We start from the raw sequence: 22,751 nt of genomic DNA, 5'->3' as shown, positions 1-22,751 counted from the left end.
TGTTAAATGAATTCATACATGGAAAGGACTTAATATGGTGCCTGACACATGATAATCCTTATTGTTTATTATTATATTACTATCATTCATTAACAGTAGTAGTGGTACTGTTGAAAGTGGTAGGTGGTATTTCTTGCCATCATGATTCTTGCAGTTTCATGGGAAGTTGAGAATTCTATTATAAGGAATATGTATTAAGTATAAATTATGTTTGGAATACAGTTTTTCACCACAAATGGCAAATGACATTTTTCTCTATAAATATTATATTTAATAGAATTAGGTTAGATAATAACCTACTTTGATACATAGTTCATCCTTAATTATTTTAGATATTTCAGTTTATAATAGCAAGTATCTGAACATGCTCATTGTAAACATATGGACAAAAAAAAAATCTAGATAATAGAGTTTCCTGAAACAATGGCTTTCTGCTGATGAGGTGTAAGTTAATATGCATGTGCTTTAAAAATTATTGCTGGTATGTCTGTGGTGGATGGAGAGCACAGGGCAGCTGGGAAGACTGCAAAGATTTTAGAGGGAAAGCAGAGATGATGAGGAGAGGCCTAGCAGCTGAGGAGTGGAGTATTTTGGAAATTTGAGGAAGAAATGAGCAGATTATATGCAAGGGAGAGAACGCTAGTTGCCCTGCAGCTTTTCCTCTCAGCTGTGGTAATGAGAGAAAAGGACAGACACCAGGAAGGGTGACATTTTCTAGAAGGGATTATGTTTGATTCTTCTTGATTCTTTTCTCATGGCTGTGGGTGGCCTATTCACGTCCAAGGGACACTGCCTTTAAAATTTAGGGAACTGAAATATAATGGAAACTTGCTTCGGGGAAAGAATTCTCCCATTTGAATTGTGTGTGCTGTGATCCAGGCCAAGATGATGGGGTGTGATGTTGGGCGGGGTAGGTAGCCTGCTTCCTTGGCTATTCATGTGACACTCAGCTTTGATAAATGGACCCTTTGTGATTTCCTTTCCATGGAGTGTCAGAAAACTTATTTTCAGTAGAAGTAGTCTTCTCAAGGGGGGGGACTAGTAGAAAACTTACAAAAATCACAACAGTTGATTCAAAACTGTAATTCTCAGAATTATCTACTGGGCAGCAAGTGGGTACCACGAGACTGTGTGTCTATGGCACTGTATCCCAGAGATCGGCACACTGTATACCACATTTGTGATGCCACATAAGGGCCACTTTAAATTTGGACCGTCTTCCAGTTTCTGGGCTTAAAAGCAACCTGACATTTATAGAAAATTTTCTAGTTTAATTCTCACAGTTACTCTAAGAAGAAGTTACAGTATCTTCCTTTTTTATGCATAAGGAAAATGAGGCATAGAAGGTAAAATATTTATTTTAGGCCATATACCTAGAAGATTTGGGAGCCGGACTTGAAATCCATGTCTTCTGATTCTAAATCCTCTTTTTCTTTTGTACTTGACACCACTTATATTTCTCTCTACTTCATCCCAATTCTGTCCGTCTTTCTGTCTTTGGGGGTGGGGTTTAGTGTTGAGCAGTGATGGCGTTTTTTAAAAAAATTATTTATTTATTTTTGTCTGTGTTGGGTCTTCGTTTCTGTGCGAGGGCTTTCTCCAGTTGCGGCAAGTGGGGACCACTCCATCGCGGTGCGCGGGCCTCTCACTGTCGCAGCCTCTCTTGTTGCGGAGCACAGGCTCCAGACGCGCAGGCTCAGCAATTGTGGCTCACGGGCCTAGTTGCTCCGCAGCATGTGGGATCTTCCCAGACCAGGGCTCGAACCCGTGTCCCCTGCACTGGCAGGCAGATTCTCAACCACTGCGCCACCAGGGAAGCCCCAGTGATGGTGTTTTTGATCCTCTGCTGTATACACAGTTGAGTCCATCGTGCTTTACCTCCCTTATTGACACCTGGAAGGCTCCTCTCCTGTTTCAGTCATTTCACTTCCTTTGTCTTTGACCCCCTCTCGCACTCCTCTTCCCCTGGTCACGCCCTGCTCCTCACTACCAGCCAAGCACACATTCCGATGTGGCGTATGTCCCTAGATGTGCAGGAGCCCTTGCAGCGTTGTCAGTGGTGTTTGTGAGTGTGTGTGGTTGATCTTCATACATGGTTCTATGTTATAAAACTCATTTCTCTTTTTTACGGTTCTCACCCAACACTGTATTTTTAAGTTATATCTAATTTGCTATCAGTTCTTACTTCTGCATAGTATTCTGTAACGTTCACCTACTATATTTTACTTCTCCATTCCCTAGTGTATACCTCCATGCCTTCAACTCCCATTACTACAGTGTTGCCTTCAGCGTTTCCAAACATGTGTCTTTAAGACGAGTGATCAGATAGGGCTTAAACATACTTAATTTCACTAATTACTGCCATATTTTTATTTTATTTTTTCCATAATGGCTCTGCGAGTTTAAACATGCACCAGCTGTGTGTCAAATTTTCCCTTGTTCCAAATCACTGCAAAAACTTGATATTATTCTCCTTTCTCATTCTACACCATTCCGATATGAAGTAATAGGTTGTTGTTCTGATGTGTATTTCCTTGATTTCTAGTGAGTTTTAACCTCTCTCCTACTCTCCCTGACTCATTGTACTATCCTTTGCCTTTTTATGGAAACTCATGCTCATTAACTCTTCTTGGACTGTTGAAATATCGTTCTCACTGGCGCCTCTGCCTCTCATTCCCCAGTGCCCCTTGCTCGGCACTGCCCGATTCATCCCCCTAAATGTGCCACATGGATCCTCTACCCCAGATCTCTTTCTTTTTTTTTTTTTTTTTTTTAATTTTTATTTATTTATTTATTTTAAATTTATGGCTATGTTGGCTCTTCGTTTCTGTGCGAGGGCTTTCTCCAGCTGCGGCAAGTGGGGGCCACTCTTCATCGCTGCGCGCGGGCCTCTCACCATCGCGGCCTCTCCCGTTGCGGAGCACAGGCTCCAGACACGCAGGCTCAGTAATTGTGGCTCACGGGCCCAGCCGCTCCGCGGCATGTGGGATCCTCCCAGACCAGGGCTCGAACCCGTGTTCCCCGCACTAGCAGGCAGATTCTCAACCACTGCGCCACCAGGGAAGCCCTACCCCAGATCTCTTAATGGCTTTACATCCTCTGTGTATGAGGTCAGCTCTTCTTCTGTGAATTGCCCGCCCCCATCTGCCCTCACCACCACAATGTGGTTGGTCCATGGTGTTTTCTTAGTCTTGGCTCCTACAGCCCCCCATGACCCCTGACTCATGGTAGGGTCTCCTCACTGTGCGTTACTCCACGCGGAACGCCCTCCCGCATCTGTCCGGGATCCTCATTTTGTTTCTTAGTTTTCATTAAAATTTTGTTTGCACATAGCTTAAACAGTCTGATTGACCAACGCAGCTGGGTAAGAAGCAGCAGCAAGTCTTTGCTTGTTTTCTTCACCCTGTCTTTCTGTCCTCTGAGGAACTACTCTCTTTGTTTCCCTTAGTGTTAGCCCTTACCTGCCGACTTCCCAGTGTGTAATACAGGATTGAGCCCTTTTCCTCTCCACACCCCCCTGCCTGCCCCCACCAAACCCACAGCTTTGCAGTCTCTCCAGTGTAGTTGTGTCAGCTTTGGTTCAATCCACATTAAGTGTTTACGTAATTAAACCTTTGGAGACGCTACTCGAAGTTGTGCCGGGCTCAGCGTTTACTCTTCCTTTCTTATAAATTTTGTCTGATTTTTTGTTTGTTTACTGAGTTTTGAATATTCTTATCGTTGCTCCAATCCCCAAGTTGTCTGATTCTCCTCTCTGTGCGTTTAGATTCCTGGGGTGTTGTGTCAGATCCTTCTTCTTGGGGCCTGTAGTGCTGCCCTGCCTCGTGCACAGCTCGGGTCCTGGGGCCCCATAGTTGTCAGTTCTTTCCTCTCTCTTGAGCCCTCTGTTCCCTTATCTCATGGTTCCTCCTCCTTTGTTTACCTCCTTCTTTGCTGTGCATCTCCTCCTTCCTGAGAAGGGTCCTTGTAGGAGATGTAAATTTTTGACATCTAACATACCTTTACTTTTATATTTCATTGACAGTGTAGTTGGGTCTGGAATCCAGGGTTGGACATGATTTTCCTTTGGGATTTTGAAGGCATTCCTCCATTCCAGCTTCTGTTTGGATGCCGTCATGATTCCCTGTACTTTCATTGATGACCTTTCCTCCCCCCGCCCCCCTTGCTTTTTTCTCTCTCTCTGGAGTCTTGGAGAAGTGTCTTCCTGTTGCAAGGGTTCTGAATTTCTCAATGATGTGCCTTTGTGTGATCGGTTTTCATCAAATTTTGCAGGTTCTATCATTTGCAGCTGGTTTTATAGTTCTGTCAACTTTTCAACCCTTGTTTTAGGGAAATTTCTTTTTTCAAATGCAGAAATCCCTTGTTGTCCAATTTGATTCATTTACTGAGTTCAGATAGCAAGCAACCAGATCGGAACGTGTCAGAGGATCCAGGAATAGTGTTTCCTCCAGAGAGTACTACCTCAAAATTTATTTTCATCATCTATTCAGTTCAGGCAACAAGAGTTTGGGGAGCAGGAGGGTTGTGTTTGTTTGATGCTGTCCTCATCTCCATTTTCTGTTTTCTCTTTAAGTCCCATATTCCCACATTGAACATCCTGGACTTCAATTCCAATTTTCTTCAATTCCAGTTACTGTTTTGCTCCTCTTTTGTGTTTTGTTCTGCTTTCTGAAAGAGCGTGTCATCCTCATCTTCCCATCCTTTTATTTCATTTTTCTACTGTCACATTTTTAATTTCTAAAAATCACTTGTTCTTATAGCAATCCTTTGTTAATGACGTCCTCTTGTTTTTTGAATGCATTTATAATCTCTGTAATCTCTGGCTGGAGCACTCAACAGCTTCCTGGAAGCTCTGTACTGGAATGTGGGCTTCTCAGCAGAGTCACCTCACTGGGCTACTACTTGTGGAGCCCCTGATGGCAGGAAATATCTGTAGGCTTGATTCTAGGACCAATCAGGTTCTCAGAGAAAGAGCTTCCAGACTCCTGCCTACAGGTATAGGCCAGGCAAGCCATTTGCAGCCTGACTGGGAAGAAAACTGGGCATGACACCTCAGCAGTCTGCTCCCCCCTCACTCTGTTCTCCGTATGATTCCCTCACTCACACGGTGTCCCCGGACTTCCAGTAGAAGCCCCATGTTTTCCTCTATCCGAGAGTAAACCACTGGTCTTCTAGGATTGGGGAGGGCGGTCATCTGTGTTCAATAAGGTAGGGCATCCGGAGATCTAAATAATTCTTAGAGGGATTGTCAGCCGATTTCCCTTGATACAGCTAAATTTTACCCCCTTTTCTAGAGTCGAGTGGAGCTGACAGCCTCCCAGATCCTGGAAGGTTTTGTCGGGTAAGTGAGATTGCGTCTCAGTTTTCCTCACAATTGGCTTAGCTTCTTTCAGCTTTCTAGGGTCTGCTAAATCATTTACCTTTCTTCCATCTGCTTTTTGCCTTTCCAAAAAAATTTTTTTTGCCGTGATTGACTCATCTCACATCCTATGCCAAAAGAAAAATCTATTACCTCTCATTTTATTTGAGTAGAGGAGAGAGTGAAAGTCAATGTGTATGATCAATCTGCTCTTTCTTAATCCAAAAGTCATATTCTTGTTGGCCACTTTTGTTTCCCTTTCTGTCAGTCATGTATCCATATGTTTTAGCAGATTTTTCTGTTGAGTTTCTTGTCTTTTTCTTTGTAGAATTTCTTTATATATTGTAGTTTTAATTCCTTATTGAATTTGTATCCTTATGTTAACCACTTGGGCCACATGATAAAGCTCCACTCTCAAAATTTTGATTTTCTAAAATGTGAAATTAGATGTTCATATTGCTGGATTCTAAGTGTGTGTCATTGTTGTGTGGGATTCCCAAAATGTAAGTACTGCGGTGATTTAATGCCTTAAAGTTTCTTGCTCTTAAATTACAGTCATTGAAAGAATGCCTATTACGTAGTACGTGATTTGTATAAGTTGCCTCGGTTGGAAATTGTAGACACCCAGATTGGCAGGGGCTGATTGTCCCCAAATCTCTGTTCTTTCCTTCTTCTATGACAATAGAATTTTTAGTTGTGTGCATGACTGCCCAGGAGAAAGGTGACTGACATTTTCTAGCCTCTAAATGTGGCCGAGTAGGTTCCAGCCCGTAAGAACTTCCTGTAAGTGGCTGCTACGGACCCACCTGTGAAGTCACCTAGTGCATTCCCTTTCCCTCACATCTTCCTCCCTTCTTCCTTTCTGTGTGTGGCATGTGACGCAATGGCAGGAGGTCTGGCTGTCGGATTAAACTCAGAGGGGGTTAGGCTCTAGGAATGGTGGTGCCGTGAGCTGGAATGTGCATGGTTCTGTAAGACTTGGGGGAGCAGAACTTCCATACCAGCCCTTGACCCTGCATTCTGAATGCGAGAGATAGAAACTGCGGTCGTGTCTAAGCCACTGTCCTTTTAAGTTTGCTGACACTTGCAGCTAAACCCAATCTTAACTGATACACCACCTCAAGCTTGCTTAACCAAAAACAGGTTTATGGCTTATTGGCTTACGGAATGGGTCCATCCAAGAGGTGAAGCTGTTTTTAAGTCCTGCCCCATGCAGCAGTTTAAATTATGTCGTTAGTACTCAACTTTCTCTGTTCACTTCTCAGGTTTGTCGCTTCTGCTTGCTTTATTCTCAGCCTGTTCAAGTGTGATAGCTGAATGGCTGCTGGTTGCCTCTCTCATAAAGACATTTATATTCTCAGAGAAAGAGCAAGCACTTCTTCTGATAACTTAACAGTTGTCCCTGTCACCTGTTCCCTAAACCAATCAGAGGTGACCAGGGGGAGAATGCTCAGATCAGTTAGGCCAGGGTCACGTGCCCATTCCTGGGCTCCAGGCGGAGGGACAGCCGTACCCAAACACACGGACTAAGCAGAATTTCTCTAGGATGAAGCAGGGCTGGTTCCGAGAAGATGCTGGGAAGATAAATATTACATATGTCTAGCTGCGTTATGTATAATTAAGCTTCATATTGCTGTGATTTAAAAAAATATGTATGTTAATTTCTTGCTTTTTCTGTTTTTCAGTAGTCCTTTCCAAACAATGCAGTGAATGTTAAAATGAATGATTTTATTCATTAGGCAAATCGATGACAGTAAAGAAATAAAAAATGAAATGAGTGATGTAGTAAGGAAGTACAAAGTATTCTTTGCCTATATGGAATACAGTAGTAAGATGATCAGATGAAAATATCTGTGGTAAAACAAATCATAATAATGTTTTCTAAATAGAGGTCATTTCTATTAGTGATAATTAAGCATTCCTTATTAGGGTGGTTACCCTATATCTGAGCAGACTGCCTTAACTGTAGTCAAGAAACAACCTTATATGATTCAATTCCAGTTTGTAATCTTTGCAAGTAACTCTTCTTTTTCTCCTGTGAGCCTCTCGAAAGGCCCCACGCAGTGCCACAGCTGACTCCAGTTTCTTTTTATCAGGTGGAAAAAACAAATCTCTAAGAGCCCCTCAAAATGAAACGGAATATGTTGTTTCTTTTGGAAAACAAATGGAAAAGTATAATTTTTAAAACATGTTTTAAGACTACAGGTGTTGTAGCTTGTGAACAAACTAAATACTTCTATAAACTTTTTTTTTATGGCTTTATTGAGGTATGATACACATAAAAAAACTGCATGTATTTAATGTATATAATACGATGAGTTTGAACATCTGTGTACACTCATAATACCGTTATCATAATCAAGGTAGTAAACATATCCATCGCCTCCCAAGAGTTTTTGTCTCTTCGCTTATTTTTTTAATGGTTAAGAACACTTAAAATGAGATGTACCCTCTTAACATATTTTTTTTTTTCTTTTTCTTTTTGGCTGTGTTGGGTCTTCGTTGCTGTGTGCGGGCTTTCTCTAGTTGCGGCGAGCGGGGGCTACTCTTTGTTGCGGTGTGCGGGCTTCTCATTGCGGTGGCTTCTCTTGTTGCGGAGCACAGGCTCTAGGCGCACGGGCTCAGTAGTTGTGGCTCGCAGGCTCAGTAGTTGTGGCACATGGACTTAGTTGCTCTGTGGCATGTGGGATCTTCCCGGACCAGGGATTGAACCTGGGTCCCCTGCTTTGGCAGTTGGATTTTTAACCACTGTGCCACCAGGGAAGTCCCTTAACATATTTTTAAGTGCACAGCACGATGTTGTTAACTATAGGTACTCTGTTGCACATCAGATCTCTAGAACTTGCTCATCTTGTATTACTGTAACTTTATATCCATTGAACAATAACTCCCCTTCCATAAACTTTAAAAAAACTCAGCCTTGCGTAGAAGGTTAGTCAGGCATTTTAAAAAATAAACTTTATTTTTTGAAAAACTTTAGATTTACAGAAAAAAATGTGATGATAGTACAGAGAGTTCTCGTATACCCACGCCCAGTTTCCCCTGTTACACTTTACATTTCTATGGTATGTTTATTACAATTAGTGAATCAATATGGATACGTTATTATAAGTTCATACCTGATTCCCATCTTTTCAGTTTTTATCCACTGTCCTTTTCCTGTTCTAGGATCCCATCCAGCTCCCCATGCTACATTTTGGGGTCATGCGTCTTTGGCCTCTCGCGGCTGTGGCAGTTTGTGAGACATTCCTCATATTTGATGACCTTAACAGTTTGCGGAGTACTGGTCAAATATTTTGTAGAGTGAGTCTCAATTGGTATTTGTCTGATGTCCTTCTCATGGTTAGTCTGGGGTTGTACCTCTTTAAGAGGAGGATCACAGAGCTAAAGTGCCATTGTCATGACATGAGATCAACAGTATATGCTGTCAGAATGATTTATCACTGTTGATGCTGACCTTGGTTACCTGGCTGAGATAGGGTTGGTCAGGTTTCTCCACTGTAAAGTTATCCTCTTTCCTTCTTTCCTTATGGTTACTCCTTGGAAGGAAGTCGCCCTGTGTTCCCTACACTTGAAGAGTGGGGAGTTGTGCACTTCCTCCTTGAGGGAGAAGTGTACGCAAAGATTATTTGGACTTCTTCAACTCATGAGATTTGTCTGTTATCCCTTATTTATCTGTCTATCGTTTGTCTATTTGTCTATTTTTATCTATCTATCTAAACACATATTAATATAGACTCATGGTTATTTTATACTTTTGGGTTATAATCTAATACTACTTAATTTTGTTACTCAGATTGTTCTAGCGTTGGCATTGGGGACTCTTTTAGTTGGTCCTTGTACCCCTTTGACAAACCCCCTTATTGTGTTTTTGTGTGGTTTGTTTGTTTGTTTGTTTTAGCCGTGCCACACAGCTTGTGGGACCTTAAGTTCCCTTACCAGGGATTGAACCCGGGCCCTCTGCAGTGAAAGCGTGGAGTCCTAACCACTGGACGGCCAGGGAATTCCCTGTTCTTTTTTTCTTTTTTTTTTTTCTCTTGTCTTTTCTTCCCTTTACCCTTGCCTTTCCCTCTCCCTCCTCTTCTTCCTTACTTTCTGTCACTACAGATGCTACATACTCATTTTATATAGCTCCTGCCTCCGTCCTAGAATCAGCCATTTCTCCAAGGAGACCTGGTTCCTGTTATTAGAGAATGATACTAGAAACCAAGATCTGGGTACACGGTGTGCTTGTTGCTGCCGGGGCGTTTTTATTATCCCATTTTACAGATGTAGAGTTGGAGATCCCAAATAAAAATGGTGGCAATGGAAGAGGGTAGAAGTAGTTGTGGTCACATTGTGGAATAAGAGGCCTTGTTTCTGGGTAGTTTTTCTTCCATTCCTCTGCAGTTGGGAACTAATAGGTTTTTCTCTCTCACTGATGTTTTTGTGAGGTGGTTTATTTTCCTGGGCCCTCTCATGAGTCATTTATCTAAGGGCAAAGTGTAAGAGGGTTTTTATTAATGTTCTGACTGGAGGAGTTTATTCATTTATTGACCACATCATTTTTTTTTTTTTTTTTTTTTTTGCAGTTTGCCAAAAAGGTATAAAATGAAAGATGATCTGCTCAAGAGTGTTGTTTATTGTTTCTGACAATAAGACTAGAATCCTTACAGGGTTATTGGGAAACATGGAACCCTTTAGGAGTGTTTAATGGATATAATGCTCTCTCACTCTCTTCTTTCAACCTAAACAGCAGTTGCTCTGAGGACTTGCTTAATGTATTATAACTAGATCCATAGCCCAATTTTTACATTTCTGTCTTTATTGAAAACATAAACATTATCTGGAGTAGAGAAATGCAAACCTTCCTCAAGGAACTCTTAACTTAGAGAAAAATTTAAGCCCACTTAGTCTGTCTTTGTACAGCACATACTACTTTTGTCCCTTTTCGTTAATTAATTAATCAGTGCTCTTTAGAAATGGGAGAGTGGTAGCTTTAACTGGTTGTCCTGGCCAAGGACCAGGATACTTCTGTAATCTGGATTTACTGTATTTTAGTAAAATATCAAGAAACACTGAAGCCATTATGAAGGCAGAGAGTGTACACAGAGTCATGCACACACAGAGTTTCATTTCCATTTTTCCATGAGGCCTTCTGTGTGTCTGTTAGGAAGTTGGAGTGAGTTCTTTTGTCTCAGTTTCCTTACTGCTGTGTTAGCCCGGACAGAATGGCCCTCCATCAGGCCACAATGAATTATCTTGTCCTTGTCCTCCTTCCCCATACCCATACTTAGTCATCACTAAACATATTCTATTCATTCTGTTCTTTTGAAGCATGTGAATGCATTAATTTTTGATGTTTGAAATGGTTTAATTTGTCAAAGGGTGAGGTACTTAATTTTATTTTCCTTCTGGCCATTAGGGGACTAATTAGAAGAGCTTGAGCAGTGCTAGACCCCCATTTCATGCAACCTTTCAAGTTTACAGACTTAATGAAAAAATAATATTTCACGAAGGGAATCTCAGTTTAACCTTGTGGAGAGGCTTTTCAGTCAATTAGTCAGACATTGCTTATCATGCATGGAATCTTATTTATACCTTTCTTCTTCTTTTTTCTTTTTTTTTTTTGTATTTGGATGATCTTGAGAAAGATCCTGATGAGTCTTTGCTGCTTTCTTGACACTCTGATTCCTATTTTACTCAGTTTCTCCCTACTTCGTTGTGTCTCCTGGGATGTCTGGGTACTAGAAAATCCCTGCCCATAGAGAGCATTGTGCTGTCTCGGTTTTAATTTGTGCCTCAGTTAATGCTTTTCTCATGTTCATTTAAATGCTTTATGAGTTTCTGTTCTCTGAAGCATAGATCTTAACTGTTTGATTGAATGACACGTTGCAAATATTTAATGCTTCATATTTATGAGGTCCTTCTGAATTATTTTATTACCCTTTTGGACATACTTATCAGGTCTTACTTAATTGATGTTAAGACTTGGCAATCCATTAAGGCTTCTTCAGTCAATTCAAACTCAGGCTGTAACTAGGATTCCTGTAGCCCTAACTCCTGCAGTGTTCAACATAGCTGAATCAAAACAGAGATCCTGTTCTGGGTTTGCTTCTTTTTTTAGCAGTCTTTAGGACCCTCTGACCTTTTGATATCATTGTTACAGTAAAAAGCATGGGATATTGCCTGGCCCGGGGAGACACTACCAGGTCAGATCCATTTTCAGGATTGGGTCCTTATGCTGTTAATTGCACTTGAGATCTTATCTATTAAGAATCAGCCAGTAGATAATCTCATTCTAAATATTTAAGTAAATTATTAATAAATTATATACATTCCAGAAAATAGCAGTAGCAAACACTTATATACTGTAGCACTTATTTAGCATATACATGTTTTATATGAAGGAGGTACTATGTCATAATCTTTATTTTGCAGATGATGAAATTATGGCACAGGTAATTTATATACTTTGAATGCATTCACACAATAACAAGGCAAGATTGGACCAAGGCATTCTGACTCCAGAGACTGCTATAAAAACTTGACTGTCCTGCCCTGAGGTCTGCCCCCTCCTTGGGGGTGGGGGCAGGTGGGGAGGGAGAGAAAGAGGGGGAGAGAGAGAGAGAGAGGGTGTGTGTGTGTGTGTGTGTGTGTGTAATTCAGAGGTCTGGGGGAATTTTATTGCCATATCTTTGATGTTGGATTCCTTTTTCATGAAGTTGAGCCGTGGGTGTTGGTGATTTTGATAATGAGTTTTAGGAAATCGCAGTTCCTGAGATCACTGGAACTGCTGGAGTTCCTGCCTCCCCACTCATCAACATTTTAGCCCCATTTACACAATGCTTGCATTTGAGAAGAAGCCAGCATTTTAACACGAATGGTCAAGGTCAGTTCCATTTGATAAATATTTATCAGTCATCTCCTGTGCACAGTGTTCACAGGATACGTCCTTGCACTGGGTGGGACAAGGCAAGCCTTACCCCTACAGAAAATACGTCCATAATAAATACTCAGGTGAGTAACTGCATTGCAAGGCATATGAATGGTACAAGGTATCGTGAGGGTTCAGAGATGGTAAAGAATTAGGACATAATTTCTTTGAGGAAGTGGCTTTCGAGCTAAGTTGTGAGAAGGGACTTTTGTCAGAGATATTTGAGGTGGAGGGAACCCGGTGATCAGTGGTGTTCAGGAGGAAGGGTGTGCGCGAGTAGTCGCGTGTGGTTGTTGGGTCACATGTGTACGAGGTGGGGAATAATTCTGTGGTTTGGGGTCGTAATGTGAATTTTATTTAATGTGTACGAGGTGGGGAATAAGTCTGTGGTTTGGGGTCATAATGTGAATTTTATTTAATGTGTACGAGGTGGGGAATAATTCTGTGGTTTGGGGTCATAATGTGAATTTTATTTAATGTGTACGAGGTGGGGAATAATTCTGTGGTTTGGGGTCATAATGTGAATTTCATTTAACGCCACTCTGGATGATTGTTGTGGCAGTGAGAATGGAAGAGAAGGGATCAATTTGAGAGTCATTCTCAGGACCCATAGGACTTGACAACTAATAGAATGGAAAAGATCTGGGTGGAGGAAGGGGGGTTCAGGATGGTGTCAAGCTTTTAAGTCAAGCAGGCCTGAGAGGGTGGATGGAGATAGAAGAGCTGGTTTTCATTTTAGCCTGCTTGCTGAGGCAAGGATTATTTCGATAGTCGGTATAAACATTTTTTGATCACCTCAGCTGTTGAAAACCTGGGTCATACGACCTAATATTGTTTAAAGGGAGAGGGGACAGCTCCGTAAAGGAATTGTGGAGAAAATACCTCTTCCTGACAACAGCTTTGTTGTGTAGCGCATTCACTGTTTCTGAATGAGGTATTCTAAGAGTCTCTTGTTCGATCTTAAGTGGCTTGAAAATAAGGGAGAGACGCTGTAGGCATACTGACGTCGGCACTGAGTTTATAGTACTGGAGTCCACTTCATTCCTGAGACTGTTCTTGGCTTGATGGAGGCTCCAGAGGTCTAGAGGTCTCTGGAATCCTGTGTGCCAGTCTAGGATGTTCAGTGCAGCCACTTGGAGCATCCGTGTTTTTTCAGGAGTGGTGGGCGGTCTGCACACACAGCCCTGGGTCTCACGCACAGGCTACGGAGAGCATACCTTCCTCTCTTCCTTGTAGATGCTCTCCGTGATGGCACGAATCCTGTCTGCTTTGGATGGCTGTTGCATTTTGGCACTTGGTTCCATGTCGGATACATGATAGAATCAGAAAAATGCAAGTGAAGAGATATGAGTTGTTCCCATAGTCTGTGGCAGATTAAGTTTTCAAGCATGGTATTCTGATGGCCCTTCATTAGGGAAAGTGTGAGCTAAGGAACCTATATGTCTGACTTACCATTTGTGTATTTCAGTATGTGATACCTGTGGTTGAATTATTTCAACCAGAATATCTGTTTAACACTATACTCAATTTTGACATTCATGAGTTTTTTTCCCGCCTGCAAGAGTGTCTTGGTTTTTATTGGCCCACTATACTTATGAATATATTTTTGATCAGCTGATAAGGGTCCACAAAACAAAGATAAATAACCCTTTCTGGATTCTTATCGAGGTTGCATTGAATTGATAATGACATGTTTTTGGAGAGAAATGACATCTTCAAAATAAAAAAATATTTTCAGTCTCATAACTTGGTATCTTTAATCATTTATTTAGGTCTATTTAATGTCTTGTGATAATTTTTTTTAGATAAGAAGTATTTTATTTAATGGAAACAGTAAAAATTCTGTAACATAGTAAGTCTTATTAATTTTGCCTGCATATCATTTTTTCTAGTTTTATTGAGATATAATTGACATACATCACTGTGTAAGTTCCGGTACAGCATAATGGTCTGACTTTACATATATTGTGAAATGATTACTGCTGTAAGTTTCGTTAGCATCCATCAACTCATGGATACAATAGAAAGAAATAGCAAAAAGAAGAGAGAAGAAGAAAGTTTTTTTCCTTGTGATGAGAACTCTTAGGGTTTGGTCTTCTGAGTTTGGTTATTTTTTTTTTTTTAATTAGTATTTATTAATTAATTAATTTGTTTTTGGCTGTGTTGGGTCTTCGTTTCTGTGCGAGGGCTTTCTCTAGTTGCGGCGAGTGGGGGCCGCTCTTCATCGCGGTGCGCGGGCCTCTCACTGTCGCGGCCTCTCTTGTTGCCGAGCACAGGCTCCAGACGCGCAGGCTCGGTAATTGTGGCTCACGGGCCCAGCCGCTCCGCGGCATGTGGGATCTTCCCAGACCAGGGCTCGAACCCGCGTCCCCTGCATTGGCAGGCAGATTCTCAACCACTGCGCCACCAGGGAAGCCCCTGAGTTTGGTTTTTGAACAAGCCATACTGCGTACTTTATACAGTGACTGTAAGATACTGTTTTATATTGATTTTTCGGACGATAGGTCATGTGTGAAAGTTTCGGGGCAGTGCAGGTGGTGCGGTGTGTAAGTCAGGAGTTTTGTGTAGTCAGCATTTGCCATCTTTGCTTCTGCCTGCTTGAGTCCAGTGATCATCCAAGCTGAGGCTAGAGAGATTGGTAGAATTTCCATCTTTCTCTTAATTGTGTTCAGTTTTTGAAAGCTAATATTGGTCCTTTATTATTTTCTCCTATTTCCAAAAGTAAGATTTTTTGTAGTAAATCTTTAATAAGGCCAAAGCACAATAATGGCATTATTTCTTTATTTAAAATTTTTTTACAGAATTATGTTTTCTTGTGTAGCGTTTTCCAGATACAATATCAGAAGTATGAGGGAACCCAAGGATTTGATTAGGCCAACTTATGAGAGGGACTGATAAAGTTAAGGTACTAACATATTGTTAATGGAAAATCAGAATCAGGGAGGAAGTACCTCTTAAATAAAAGATCATATTGATTTAAAGTGAAATTATTTGCTTTTACAAAACTTTTCCAGGAAAGCACATAACATGCAAAGTGAATCCATAGCTGCGTTTTAAAGAATAGCAACTTCTATTCCAAGTTAATATTCTTTCTTTATCACCCCTCAGTTTTACATGTTTTAAACTAAGCTGTAAATTTAATTTGAATAATTTTAACATTTCCAAAGACATATCTCAAAAAAGCAATTTAAAGGAAACATTGACATTTTGAAGTCAAACACAACCCCCTTTCTTATGAAAGCAGTCAGCTTATTTTAACTGAACATTTATTTGCTCTTAAGATAGAAATACCTTTAGCAGCAACTTGTCTCCAGGGTTGAGATTTTTTAATGATGTGAACCTTACGTTAATATGACCGTTTTATTCTGGTCGTACGTAGTCATTTATTTTGTGAATGGAGTGGTGATTGGCAAATACATTTGCTTTCATGTAAAGCTTGACTATGACACGTACCAATTGCAGACCCTTACTTGATCTCTGCGTGTAGAGTACCGTTGTACCTTCTCTTCCCTCCATACCTTGCTTTCCTGGTGGATGACCAGGCTGTGAGTTTCTCAAGATCAAAGGTGATATCATTTCTGTGTCGATAGCCCCAGCATGTGCAACAGTGCCAGGCAATAGTATGTGCTTAATAAACGTGGATTGAAAGAATATGACTAAATGTATGTCTGTATGTATAGCAAACAGTGTTTGCTACTGACAGGTTTTCTTTCTGAAAAATTTATTTTTAAATAATGATAGGTTCATAGGAATTCTCCCGGGTCTTGTACAAAGCAGATCTTGTATCCCTTTACCCAGTTTCCCTCGGTGGTAACGTTTTGCCTGACTGTAGTACAAAATCAAAACCAAGACATCGGTCCAATCTGCAAAGCTTGTTCAGATTTCACTAGTTTTACATGCAGTCATTTGTGTGTGCTTGTGTGTATAGTTCTGTGCAGTTTTGTCACATGTGTAGATTTATTTAACTGCTATCACAGGCACAAGGCTTCCTTGTGCTACCCTTTTATTGTTCACCTCCCCACCCCCATGAAACAGGTTTTTAATAGTGCTGACTCTGCTTTGCATTCACGTATGCATTAACTATGGCACGTACAAGAATTACGTTTCTGTTCAAGAAAAGGGAGCAGCAGTGATAGCATTCGTGATTGTTCCCTGGTCTGTAGGTCACCTCTCACCCACGAACAGTTTACATCTTTCCTATTTTAAAGAAACATTACCTTCAAGTTGGCTTCCCCAAAGTAAGGAATCATCAACATTATCATCACGGGAGTCTACTCCCATTTGTTGCAATTTAGAGACCGCGTGGTATATTCATTATCCAGAAAATGCGTGAGGTTGCAAAACATAAATCGAATGCTAAAAATGGGGATCCACAGTGTTAATGAGTTAGATATTGACAAGTGAATCTTAGGAAATGATCTTGAGGGCGAAAAACTGATGCAGGCTCATGTGCCCTGAATGGGTGTGTCCAGTGGGTTTTAGTTGGTGTGACCACGGATTCCTTGTGCATGATGGAGGCTGTAAGGTTGGATGCATGCAGTAGGCTTAGTGGGTCTAAATGTGCGACTTTCTGTGTTGAAAGGGAATCTGTCCCTTGGGGTGAATATAGCAGGCTGGGTCGCAGATATGACCACCCATGTTTATATAAGTACGGAGGAAACTTTTGGTGTAGAAGGGAAAAAACAGATGCTTGTGGACGTTTTTCCTTTAGGAAGTAGTTTGAAATTTTGAAAATGAATCTCTTTTACTCTCATATCCTAAAGATACTTTTGTATCTCGTGTCTGGGTATGAGAGAGAAGGCAGTGTTTCTCTTCCTTCCCTCGCCTGCTTATTCTCTCGCATTTCATTATGCTGGAAGGCAAAGTGGTGGAAGTGGCTTGGGAGTTTCATCACTGGCAGTGAAAGGACCCTCCGCGGCTGACTCTGCTTCTTGCCTTTCTTCCTTCTCCAGCCTCTCCCTGGACCACCTGCTGGGCCAGGAGCTATTGTGAAAGACCTGTTTTGTAAAGAAAAGCCTCCAGGTGACACTCCCCAGATCTGGGATCAGAAAAGTCCTGCCACCTCCTCAGGGTGAAAAACCTGCAACCTGTCTTGGGCACACTGAGCCCCTGTTGGGCGTGGAATGTGGGTTTGGGTGTGGAATGTGGGTTTGGGCGTGTACTCTGAGCGGATCTGGGAGACTGAAGGTGGGTGTGGGGATACCACGTCCGGGTTAGTGTTTGGCTAAGCCTTTAAAAATAGCTTGTTTTTCGTTTTTTTGGAGTATAACCTCCCTGTTCCAGTGTATTAACCATCCATTTTAAATTCTTACATGAGGTGCTGTGTGAAGTTTAAAAGAAAGCCTTTATCTTTGAGGAGCTAACAGTCTCTTCAGAGGATTTATCTACTAGTTGGGAGAAAAAAGAGATTTACGAGGAATGCAAAATAATAGGCCACGGACTATTTTAAGTTCTGAGAGAATACATTGGTAACCTGATGGAAGTGGTCTGGGTGCAATCTGTGAAGACTTAGAGAAGGGGCGTTTCCAGACAGTTCATAAGGAGTGGATGACTGCTGGGCATTGACGAAGGGGGCCCTTGGAGAGGAAGGGGGCCCTCGGAGAGGCAGGGGGCGGGGATGCGGCTAATATGTGCACTGGTGTGGAGGTGAGCAGGTGTCCTGGGTTCAGGTCCTGCCACTTGCTGGACTTGTTAATTCAAGTTGAGTTCCTTCGCTGACTATAACATCCCTGCCGTCGACTGAAAAAAAAAATATGCACAACCTAAAAGTTAAGACTTATATTTTGTTTGGTGGACAAAACTGAGGACCTGACCCCAGGATACAGCATCTCAGATAACTCTGAGGGACTGCTCCCAAGAGGCAAGGAGGGGAGCCAGGGTGTATAGGAGTTTTTGCAGCAGAGACCAGATAGTCGGAACATCAAAAGATTACTGTTAATTAAAGAAAACCAGCTGTCTCAAGTTAAAGAATTTAGCATTTTTCTATGTATGAGAAGATGCAAGAGCCTGGGCTCACTGAAGTCATTCCTTTGCTATGCACCTCAGCTGTCTGTCGCCAGTATCCTGTACTTTCTCATCCTGAGTCCCCTGAGGGTGGGTGCATCGTCAGGGGTGGCTGCAGCATTTGACTGCTAGGTGGCGGGCATCCTGTTTCTATCCTGAGTTCTCTCAAGGCTCACTGTTGTTGGGGACACTGTATGTGATGGCTTGATGGCTGCAACATCCTTTGTTTATTGATATGGCAGGCAGTATTTTTCATTCATACTGTCCTAAAGTTGTGAGTACTAAATAATGTTTACAAAAAAGCTGTCAGTCTTAGAAATCAAAGGTTTTTTATTTCTTTTGTATATGCTTTAAAACTGCAGAGCGTTGGAAAGTACACTGGTATTTACCTATATTTAAGAGCATGAAATGGTACTGAAATAACCCAATTCAGCAGATCACTTTAGGATGAAATATGTTTTCCCCTTTCAACCCGTCAGGAATGAATTTTTAGAATGATTAAGCTCCTCTTCAGCTTTTCTAAATATGTGTGAGGGAAAGATGGATTACTTCCGAAGAAGGACTGTGGAAGGACAGCTTTTTTGTTTGGCTTCAGTCTGACTTTATATTTTTCCTAGAAAAACAAATGCCAACAAACAAGACAAAAAGCTATATGGAACTAAAGCTAAAGGAACTTCCCTTCCTCCCTTGAGGACCTGTTTATATGCCAGCTACTGCAGTGGGGGTCAAAAATCCTCATCATCTCTGCCATGATTCAAGTCATCAAATTAATAAAAATAAATGTTATCATTTCCAACCGACCTCTACTGTAGGATAGAGGGAAGAATCCTGAGTGCTTTATAACAGGCACCTGTGAGGCCGCTCTCCCTGAGGAAGTAATTTGAGTACAGATGTGAAGTAAGCTGTGGGATCAACAAGCCTGGAAAGCAGAACAGAGGTATATGGATTGAGATAAAAATTAATTGCTAAAAATATGAAGCCACTGTATATGACTTGCCTTTTTATAATATTCTGCTCCGGAAGCTTAGATAAAGCCGCTTCTATATCATCCTTAATACAGTGGTTTGGCTAAGCATTATGCTTTGTCCAACCTGAGATATTTTCAGAAATAATTCTCTAAGATTTCAAATACATCTTCCTAATACTTTGCTTCATAAAACTGAGTCAGAGTAACGTATAAAAGGTACTAAAGTAAGATTTAGATGAATACTTTTATAAATCTGTATGGGTGAAGAATTTCTAAAGGATGACACTGAATCCAGAAATCATAAATTGGAAATAGATGGGTATATTTGACTCAAAAAATTAAACACATCTTTATAATAAAAATTTGGTGAATTGAAATGACAGATTAAAATGTGGGAAAAAAACTATCTGAGATATATATAGCAGTGAAAATTCATATTTTTAAGGGAAGAAATCTCTTAACCAGCATAAGGCAACTGCCCCAGTATAAAGGTGGGAAAAGATTTGAACCAGGGATTTTACAGAAGAAGACATACACATGACCAGTGAACTGATGAATTCATGGTTAGTCTCATCGATAGTCCAAGAAGTTCAAATTAGAACCATTTTTTTCTGCTGTCAGATTGGGTAAGATTAAAAAGATGACCATACCGGGATTTCCCTGGTGGTTGGTCCAGTGGCTAAGACTCCATGCTCCCAGTGCAGGGGTCCTGGGTTTGATCCCTGGTCAGGGAACTAGATCCCACATGCTGCAACTAAGAGTTCGCATGCTGCAACTAAGACCCGGTGCAGCCAAATAAATAAATATTAAAAAAAAAAAAAAAAGAAAAGAAAAAGATGACCGTACCAAACGCTGGGGAGGAAGTGGTAAATACTCATGCATGTGCATTGATGAAGCATGTGTAAACGTGTACTTTTCTGTGGAAATATGTATAAACATTTAAAATGTGAGTACCCTTTGGACCAGAAATTTTACTTCTAGGAATTTATTCCAAAAATGCGATTATGAATATGTGCAAAGATCTGGCTACAATCATGTTCACCAGAGTATGATTATCATTAAAAATTATGAAGCAATCAAAACGTCAAATAGAGATAGTTAAACAAATATGGTACATTGATAGAAGAAGCACTAAGCTGCTGTTAAAAACAACATATTTTTGAATTTATTGATAGGGAAATTTGTCAGTGAAGTGTTGTCAACTGAAGGAAGCAGATTACAAAGTGGCATTTATGTCAAGGATATATAGTAATGTTGAAAATGTGCTGTATGTTAGATCCTTTGCTAAGTGCTTTACATTGATTATCTTCTTTAATAGCCACAACGTTCCTCCTACTAAATATTAGTGGCCCCATTTTACAGATTAACAGACAGAAGCATCAGGAAGATAAATAGCTCAAGGTTGCAGCAGTAGGAGGTATAGAGCCAGGATTTAATGAGTAGCTTCTGGAATTAAACTTTTGTGTATGTGTAAGCATATATGAAAGGGCACAGCAAATATGGTAACAGTGCTTCCTATTTGTTACTAGTATGTCAAGAGATTTAAATTTTCTTGTTTATACCTTTAGGCATTCTCTGAGGATTTTAGAATATGCACATTGTACTTTTCTAATCAGAAAAGCGAAGCTATTTTTATTTTTTAATGTTTGTATTATAAGTAGCAGTTTTTAGATTTTTAAAAGGGTAGGTACACTAGCTCTAATTTGTATACAATGTGGGTCAACTTTTACTTTAAGAGGAAGAGTTATAGTTGGCGTTTTTCATAACACCCATGGGACATTGCATATTAGGAAATTAGTAAATGATGTTTTCTGTGGTACTTTTTAGGGTAGATACAACCAAAATTGAGTCTTAAAGAATAAAAACAATTGAACATTGGACACATTTATCAGTTTAAAATTTTAAGTACTATTTTGAAAAATCAAAAAAAGAAAAGAGTTCATATAAAGGTAATTTTATTTTTATCAACAAGCCGTTAAGTATTTACTGAATATGGAGAATTTCCAGGAATAAAGAAGAAGTGTAAGATGCAGAAGTAACAATCTAGTTGTAGACACAAAACGTCAGAAACAGATAATCTGTATGTATTTAAAACAGTATGTTATCAGGCGGTTAAATGATAAACTTCAGATGAAAATACGGAAATAAAACTGAGTCATGAGGGGTAGGGTTGTATATAAGTATATACTTGTATATAAAGTACTATAAAAGTACTATACAAGTATGCTTATAAAGTGTAAGATAGATAGGGTTGGATAATAATCATGTGTAATAGGGAAGGTACGTGGAGAAAGTAAGGATTGGGTTGACACTGAACGCTAGATGGGTGGCAGGTAGCCTGAGCAAGTGGTCAAAGCCAGAGTGAGCAGGGTGGGAGCAGGCGTTTAGTTCAGTAATGGTTGGCAGGAGGTGGGAAGTAAAGTAAGGCGAGGGCAGATTATAGAGAGATTCCAGTGTGAAGCATTTATGTAGAAAGTTTGACAGATTAAAAAAAAAACATTCGAGGCTGTCTACAGGCTTAATTATAATAGTTTTCCAAAAGTTTCTCTTCAGTTTGATAGATTTATTAAAGGAAGGTCCTTTAATCAAGAAGAGTCCGTGCCTGGGACTTCCCTTGTGGCGCAGTGGTTGAGAATCCGCCTGGCCAGTGCAGGGGACACGGGTTCGAGCCCGGGTCCGGCAAGATCCCACATGCCGCAAAGCAACTAAGCCCGTGCGCCACAACGACTGCGCTTGCGCTTTAGAGCCCGGGAGCCACAACTGCTGAGCCCGCGAGCCACAGTTACTGAAGCCCGCGCACCTAGAGCCCGTGCTCCTCAACAAGAGAAGCCACCGCAATGAGAAGCTCACGCACCGCAACGAAGAGTAGTCCCTGCTCGCCGCAACTAGAGAAAGCCCACGCGCAGCAGCGAAGACCCAATGCAGCCATAAATAAATAGATAGATATAGAGAGAGAGATAGAAGAGTCCATGCCTAACAGATTTGGAAGTTCCTGTTATACACCACAGGGTTTCATTTTCAGTTTTCAAACTGTGCTTTTATGCTATATTAACATCCATGGATATTGCATGAGAAGTAGTGTAGCTGATCAGTCTGATTGGAGCTCTTGTAAGTAGCGTTCTTAATTAAGAAACTCTGGTTGGATGGGGCTTTAGATGTCATTTAGTTTGACTTCTCACCTCAGTAAAGAGATTTCTTCTATGATAATCCCCAAAGGGGATTATTTCTAACTATTTGTTTAAAATGAATAGAAAGAGGAAGATGAAGACGTGTTTGATGCTTAGGCCAAAATTTGAAGTAGCCTGTTTTATCTGTTGAAACATATATTTATAACTGAAGAAAAATTTAAAAGCACACACCACATGTTTCTTTTTAGAAGATTTATACTTGGAAAGGATCATGTAGAATACTGAATTACCAGTTAAGTAATTTAATCTTTGAAATGCTTTTTTTAAAAAAATTAATTAATTACTTTTATTTAGTTTTTGGCTGCTTTGGGTCTTTGT

General features: G+C 40.6%; 1 protein-coding gene across 7 annotated transcripts in view; it reads left to right on the top strand.

Annotated features, from left to right (window-relative positions):
- Window positions 1–22,751, top strand: part of KLF12 (KLF transcription factor 12) — a 455,655-nt gene that overhangs the window by 78,742 nt on the left and 354,162 nt on the right. For 3 of the 7 annotated variants that reach the window (XM_059902662.1, XM_059902655.1, XM_059902661.1), the window contains exon 2: window positions 5,295–5,341. The exons of the other annotated variants lie outside the window; for them this stretch is intronic. The gene's annotated coding sequence lies outside the window, so the exon portion shown is untranslated. The remainder of the gene's footprint in view (window positions 1–5,294; window positions 5,342–22,751) is intronic. 7 annotated transcript variants of the gene reach the window in all.

Source organism: Balaenoptera ricei, chromosome 18, assembly GCF_028023285.1.
Source record: "Balaenoptera ricei isolate mBalRic1 chromosome 18, mBalRic1.hap2, whole genome shotgun sequence".
NCBI lineage: Eukaryota > Metazoa > Chordata > Mammalia > Artiodactyla > Balaenopteridae > Balaenoptera > Balaenoptera ricei.
This window is presented reverse-complemented; position numbering and strand designations above follow the sequence as displayed.